The sequence below is a fragment of the Pristis pectinata genome, chromosome 1 (genome assembly GCF_009764475.1).
Source record: "Pristis pectinata isolate sPriPec2 chromosome 1, sPriPec2.1.pri, whole genome shotgun sequence".
Classification (NCBI taxonomy): Eukaryota; Metazoa; Chordata; class Chondrichthyes; order Rhinopristiformes; family Pristidae; genus Pristis; species Pristis pectinata.
The window spans coordinates 72,321,731-72,329,388 of NC_067405.1; the positions used below are offsets into that span (position 1 = coordinate 72,321,731).

General features: G+C 42.4%; 1 long non-coding RNA gene across 1 annotated transcript; it reads left to right on the forward strand.

The window, feature by feature from the left end:
- Window positions 1–4,950: 4,950 nt before the first annotated feature.
- LOC127577648 (uncharacterized) lies at window positions 4,951–6,553 on the forward strand. Its single transcript, XR_007957410.1, has 3 exons — window positions 4,951–5,095; window positions 6,137–6,212; window positions 6,342–6,553. It is a non-coding gene; the product is annotated as an uncharacterized LOC127577648 (long non-coding RNA).
- The last annotated feature ends 1,105 nt before the right edge of the window (window positions 6,554–7,658 follow it).

The following is a 7,658-nucleotide window of genomic DNA, read 5'->3' on the forward strand; positions in this document are numbered from 1 at the left end:
TGCTACCTAGCCTGCTGAGTTCCTCCAGCATCATTGTGTTTAAACTGCAAATTAGCAAAATGTGGCAACCAATTTAGACACAGCAAGTTTCCACAAACAACAATGTGGTAATGAACATGTAATGGTGATGCTGGTGCAGGAATAAAAAATTGGACAGAACTCTTTTAGAACTCACCTGTTTTAAAAATGTTTAGAGAGGACGGCAGGACTGGATTTTTGCTGGGTGAATTAGATGTGTAAGAGAGCCCAGACATGGTTCTGAGCTACTGGATCTGTGTAGTCCATGTTTAGCACAAGGGACCAGCTTGACAGGTTACTTGATGCTTATGCTCCTGTGCCATCATGTTACCTGCTGCTCTGCGTCAGCCAGCGAGTGTCTCCCCTTCAGCAGAAGTGGGTGCCTGAAGCCCACACACGCTGCTCCATGTTAATTGCTCCTAATTTGTTTAGCTAGCACCTCAGGGCAAAGTCAATGGTAATCAACAAGTATGGCCATAGACTATTAGCAGAACAGCCAGAATTCACAAACAAGCACCAAGACCTTGCTTGGCTGACAGTGAGAGGGACCCTCCTTGTCAGATCCTTCCCACACAGTCAGAGTTTCACTCCCAATGAAGGGCTGCCCTCAGGATGGCGTGATGAGGACAAGACGATCACTCACCTCTTTGTGGACTGTGCTTTTGACAAGAAGGTCAGGAAAAGGATGCAGGGGTCCTTGTCAAAGTTTGTCCCGAACAGCTGTGTAACAGAAGACTCTGTGGTGTACAGGCTGTTCCCGGGGATGCACACCAAGACAAACATCAGCTGCTGCTGGAAGGTCATCAGCTCAGTGAAGGACACACTTTGGTCTGCCCGAAACTTCTTGGTCTTCTAGTGTAAGGAGATGTCCATAAACGAAAGCTGGCACATTCCAGGGTGCAGGAGTACTTGCTGAGGGATGCACTGAAGCTCAGTGCAGCCACTGCAAAGGCTGTGTGGAGAAGGACCACAGTCTACGGTCCTGACGAGACTGGACACTCAGGGGCTGGGCCCTGTGTAACAGCCTCTCAAATGCTTCAAGGCGCATTGTTTAAAGAGGACACATAAGCGGCATAAGTGTTATGTAAGAGAATGTATTAATTTGCTGGCACAATTACTGTAAAGAAAGATGCACATTGATTCTATTTCCTGTTTATACTTTTTAAGAATAAAGTATAATTTTAAAATTAAAAGAAACCATTTTTACCCTTTGGCCAAAATAAAACCAGAATATGTTACATACACATGAGAGAGAAGGAGGAATAGAGTTTAATATCTTATCTGTGAAAATGGCTACTCTGATAATGAGGTGCTGCCCCAGTATTGCAATGGAGCAGCAGTGGGATGCGAGGATAATACAAGAAAACAGAGCTCAGGTAGAAGATCAGGTATGATCTTGATGAAAGACAGAGCACGTTCGAAGGGCCAGATACCCTATTCCTGCTCCTAGTTCAGTCTAACTTTGTGATCAAGTGGGACTTGGACCCGCAAACTTTTGAGGTAGGAGAGATTGCTGCCATTAGGTCCCGTTTAACACCTCAACCAACATCCACCTAATAAAGTCTTCAAAGATGAAAAGCCTTTAATTTTACTTAATTCCAAATTTTTTTTTCCCCTGGAATTTTGCTTGGGGTGTTGTCCTGGTGACAATTTTGTTTTAGACAAGGATGCAAAACAATCAGCTGCTGATCAAAGACTGCACAAGCACAGGTTGTATATGTGACAGATATGTGGTAACTTTATGCGTTTACAGCAGTGATTATAAAGATGCAGTGACAGCAATAAGTTATTACTTAACCAAACACAATTTGAACATTAACCAATGTTCCTTCTTGTTGATCTGCAAATTGGGTGCGGTGCTTTCCCAATGTGAAATTTAAAATTTGTGAAACCAAAGATGGAGTCAAAATATGTATGAGAAACACAGTGAATTTATGAATTAAACATCCTTTTGTATGTGGTTATGTTTTTGGTGATTTCTTTCTCATTTGCATTTACCACACAAGATCTGCTTCTCTTCTCAGGCAGTCTCTTGAGGTCAAGGATAACTTGCTTCAATTCCATTTCAAAGTGGGATCTACAGACTTTGCCACAGGTGGGGCAGGAGGTGCTTGACAGGGCAGGTAGGTTTGTAGTCAGGGATATTCAGGGGAGTTCTCCATGGATCGGTACTAGAGCGACTGCTTTTCTTGATACAGTAGAACTCTGATAATCTGTCACCTTTGGGACATTGGTGGTGGGCTGGCAGATCTTCTGGACCATTGGATGTGTCACCTATTAATCCACCAACACTATTATTTCACTTTTTCTGCTTGGTATACACAATAAGTTTTCCAGTGAGTTTAAAGGAAGTAAGAAATATGCAAGCACTCTGGATCCTGGCTCTGCCCACAAATCTACTTGTGTTCCTGACCCCTGGCAATGCAGACCCCAACCCCGTTTCCGTCCACACACCCGGCCCATAGTCCAGATCCTGGTCTTGGACTCTAGACTCCTGGCTCACTTTTTGGATTAATGAGTGGGCCAAGTGCCAAATTATCAGGATTTCTGAACAATCAGATGCAGGATTATTGTAGTTTTACTTTCCATATTAATGATATGGAACTGGGTGCACAGGGCACAATTTTTACTTTGCAAATGATACAAAACTTGGAGGAGTAATGAAATATGAGAGGATAGCAACAGACCAGCAAGAGGCTGGAATGGGCAGATAGATAGCAGGTGAAACAATACAGAGAAATGTGAAGCTTTACACTTTGGTAGGAAGTATGAGAAGAGGTAATGGAATCTTGAGCGGACAATCTAAAAGGGATACAGGAACGGGAAAATCTGGGTGTACATGCGCATAGTTCATAAAAAATGACAGGGCAGGTAGAGACGGTGTTTAAAAAAAATACAGTATCCTGAGTATTACATAAGGCATTGAAAAAAGGAATAAGGAAGTCATTGTGAACTTTTATGAAACTGCGGTTCAGCCACAACTGGAATGTTGTGTACAGTTCTGGGCATCACACTTTAGAAAAGTTGTGAAAACCTTACAAATGGTGTAAAGAGGTTTACTTAAAGGATTCAAGGGATGAGCGACTTTAGTTATATGGATAAACAGGGAAAATTTGCGAGGAGGTTTTGAAAGGGGTGTTTAAAATGATGGTGAGTAGAGACAAAGTAGATAGAGACAAAACTATCCCCGTTGAAAGAGGAGTCAAGAATTAGGGGACATTAAGTTGATTGGTATGAGAACCAAACCTAACATAAGGTTGAGAAGGTGAGTTAGGGTTTGGAATGGTTGTGGAAGATAGCATTCAAAAGGCAACTGGATGTTTATCTAAAAGAAAAGAATATTCAGGGCTATGGGGAAAGAGTGAGGGGGAGGGACTAGCTGGATTGCTTCTACGTGGAAAAGATACAGACTTGACGGGCTGAATGACCTCCTTCTGTTTTATAATCTTTCTGTGGTTTTGAACTACGTCAGCACGGAGCATGCACAGATTAGGGCAGTTAAAACTGGTTGCAAGTTTGTGTAAGGAAGGTTGTTTTCCTGGCTACATCCAAAAAGGTTAAAGTTCCAGAAAACACAAAGGTTATAATGCAGTACTGACAAATATTTTCCATGGTTAACAAGTAAGCAACTAAAAGAGCACGCATTTCAAAGCACAGCTCTCCCTTTCACTTCTCTATCTCTCTCCCTCTTACAACAATGAAGGTGCTATTTAAATGCAAATTGTACCTTTGAAGCATAGCTCAAGCTTTCTTTAAACAGGAAAGAGTTAACTTCTTGGAAAAGGGAGTTGGACTTGACAAGGTGAGTCATTTAGAGATAAACACAGATTTAACAGGCCAGATGGTTTGTTTCTGTGCTGGAGTCTCCCATTCTGCTGCTCCATATTGACACATCTTTACTCCAAGCTCAGAAAAACACTGACCACTGTGCCAGGGTGACGTTTAGCCCTCTTTGCAAAGAAGATCTTCTCTTCAGCCTCTACACAAGATTGCCAATTGGTTCTTAATTATCAGTAGCCTCAGTCCAAATCCTGATGATTAGCAGTGTTTGGTTAAGGCTGACTAAGACTCTCTTGTGGAGGACCTTTACTGCTTTAAAAGAGGGCCTGGACTGCAATTGGAGCCCAAGACTCAAGAGGTGAAAGGACAACATCCTACTAAGTCCAGTCTCTTTCAATGGTTAGCACTGATGTCTCTGAGTAAGAAGACCGTGAGTTCCAGCGTAAATTCTGGCATTTTTGGCTGTGACATCTTTTGGACGAGACATTATACTGAGCCCTTTTCACACACTTTCAGATGGAAGTGAAAGAACCTGTACTGCTGTTCCAGGAAAGGAAGGGGAGTTCTTCCCAGTGTCCTCTCCAATATCTGTGTCCCAGCCAATATCACTCCAAGATAGATTATCTGATCACACTGCAGAGTGTGTGACTTTGTGATAATGCAGGAAAAGCAAGAGCCAACATTGACCATTATTTGTAATAGGCTCTGAAACATCCTTAGATTGCGAAAAGCACTCTGTATAAACATGTCTTTCTTTTGCCGGCAAGGAGTAGATCTACCATTCTCCGCCCTGTCTAAACAATCCAACTTTCTCTTTTGGCTTCCCATTGCGAAGCGTTGGACCTAGTAACCTGCATCCTGTGGCACTGCAGTGTGTTGCACAGAATATTTCTGCTGCAGTATACATTTTATTATATTTAATTTTACTATAAAAATAATTAAAACCAGCATTTCCATATTCTGGCTGTGATCAGTGGCTTGATAATATGAAGGCATTGTCAATTGTGTCACAGTACCTTATGCCACTACTGACACTGCCCCTTTAAGAGAGCACACTAATAAATCATTCACGTAGGTTTGCACATACCTGTACTTTGTGCAGAGCTATGGGGTAAAAGATAAACAGTGCATTGATAGCTCTCGGCTGGCTCACCCTGACTCAGTAAGGTCAGAGGTAACACACCTAGTGTGAATATGAAGGAGACGCACATTAACAACTGGGATTTGTATGTTGTCATCTTGCCAGGGTTGGCCCAGAATCTTCGAAGTTTGAAGATTAATCTGAACAGTTCTGCAGGTAACCCAGGAGAAAACTGATTGGGGCATTAAAAAAATGAATGGGTTTTCCATTATCTTTAAATACTTTAAATTACTGCTTGAAAAATATTGGTGATGGGTAAAAAGGTTCTTTCACTGGGTGAGCAAGTAAGAGGTCGGAGGTCCAGGAATACATACAACCAGAATTGGCACACGGAGCCACAAAGAAAATCCATGGTACACCAAAACTGCCACAGCCACGGAAAGGCAAAAAGAATGAACCTTCCTGGTAGAGGAATGTTAGAGGTGTTAAAGCCTTAGGGACTCACAATTACAACCTTCCTGCCCTTTGGTTGGGATCCCATTCCCCTTGTCTCCCTTGCCCAACCACAGAAAACAAAATCCTGGTATAATTTATGTAACCTTCCCTAATAACTAAATACCTTAAATCCTGAGGTTATCCTGATGAATGTGCACTGTACCCCTTCCAAAGCAGCAGTGATCAAAACTGAACTCACAGACCAGTCTTCAACCCTGGTGGTCAAGTCATGGATCTACCAACAATCTGTGAAAGTCAAACTAAAGACGTGACTCTAATTCCTGGGGCGCAAGTTATGGATGTGTCACTAACTTTCAGTCACCATGCTATGAACCTTTCCTGCCTGTCCACCTAGCATATGCCCCTACTTTTCCATAGGAAGTTTGCTGCAAATTTCTTGCTAACTCCTCACATTACAAAAACAATGTAGGAAATAATATTGAGATTGCTTCTGTACAAAAAACTTCTGAGGTGGTTTTTACAACCTTAGGACATTCCAAAGAACCTTACAATGAAGTGCTTTTGAAGCAGAGTCAATCTTGTTAGAAATACATCAGACAGTTTGCAGACAGAAAGCTCCTACAAACAGCCGTATGATAAATAACTGTGTAGTCTGTTTTAGCTATTGGTTGAGGGATAAGTAATATTCAGGACATCAGCAAAAAGTTCCTTGCTCTTCAAAATAGTGCCATGGGAGCGGGGAAACAGTCTCATGTCTCATCAGAACGATGGCCTTCTGACAGTATGGTTCTCCTTCAACAGTTAACTGGAGTGTCAGCCTGGATTTTGTGTGGAATCGATGGAGTGAAACTTGAACACATCATCTTCTGACTGGGAGGTAAGGTGATACCCACTGTGCCAAAATTGACAACATATGGTCAGATAAGCACATCAAGCCAATCTTTTTGAAGAGTGCAGTTATAAAAACATAATGAGAATAAGATTTGCTTATGTTTTCTTTTCACAGTGGTCAGCAATGTATTTGAAACCTGTCATGTGTCCAACAGCAATAGATTCCACTGATCACTGAAGGTTAACCACTTCTCGGTGTTAGACTGCTGCAGGTCTAGCTGAGGACTGCAGGAGCTGCTGCTGACTGCAACAGCAAGAAACTTCTACAAGATATTAACAGCAACTTGCATCTATCATAAAGCCTTGTATGAATTTATTCAAACTAAACTTGACATTGAGGCAAGTATTGGTATTGGTATTGGTATTGGTATTGGTATGAACGGTGGCCCAAAGCTTCATCAAGGAGATAGATTTTGAGACAGGTCTTGTGCAGTGGATGTAGGTTTGATCCTGACTTTGGATGCTGTCAGTGTGCACATTCTCCCTGTGGCCGTTGCTTTCTGCCAGCTCCTCTGGTTTCCACCCACCTCCCAAACTGTAAATGACCCCTTATTGTAGGTACAGTAAAAATCTGATAATCTGGCACGCTCAGGATTTTGGTGGTGCTAGATCTGGCCAATTCTCTGGACTATTGGATGTTATTCATTAATTCATCCAACACACTTATAATTAGCTTTTTTATGATATTGCACAGTATTAGAATAAATTCACCATCAAATTCAATCAGTTTCAAGGGACCAATTGGAACTGGGAACCCAGTGAGTTTTGGGAAAGTGTGGGGACCCTGTGAGTCTCGGAGAGTGGGAATCTGGGACCTGGTGAGTCTCGGGGGAGAGTGGAGACCTGGTGAGTCTCAAGGAGAGTGGGAATCTGGAACCCGGTGAGTCTCAGGGAGAGTGTGGGGACCCAGTGAGTCTTGGGGAGAGGTGGGGGAACCCGGTGAGTCTTGGGGGAGTGCAGGCCCTGGGGAGAGTCAGGGGATCATGGCAAACATCACCTGGTGAGCCAGATGCCAAATCATTGGGACTTCCAAATGGTCAGATAGTGGACTATCGCAGTTTAACTGTATGTGGCAAAAAAAACAAAAGGCAGTTAATATTTATGTTGGAGAGAAAATATGTTGCAAGGATACAGGGAAAGGGATGGGTCTGGTGGGATCACCCTGCTGGCCCTGATGTGCTCAAGCAGAAAAGTACCCAGGGAGGGAAAAATTTTACCAAAGTTTGAAATCCCTTAACATACTTGAAAGAGAGGATGAACTGAAATGGTTAACCACCCAAACAATTACTTCCTGAGATATTTATTCAAGAGGACACTCATAAGAGACTACCAATTATGGGTGATTTGCTAAGTAAATTTAACAACATCAAAATCACATTCAAAGGCCCTAGACAGGCATGAAAACAAATAACTATCCAAGGTTTTACAAAGT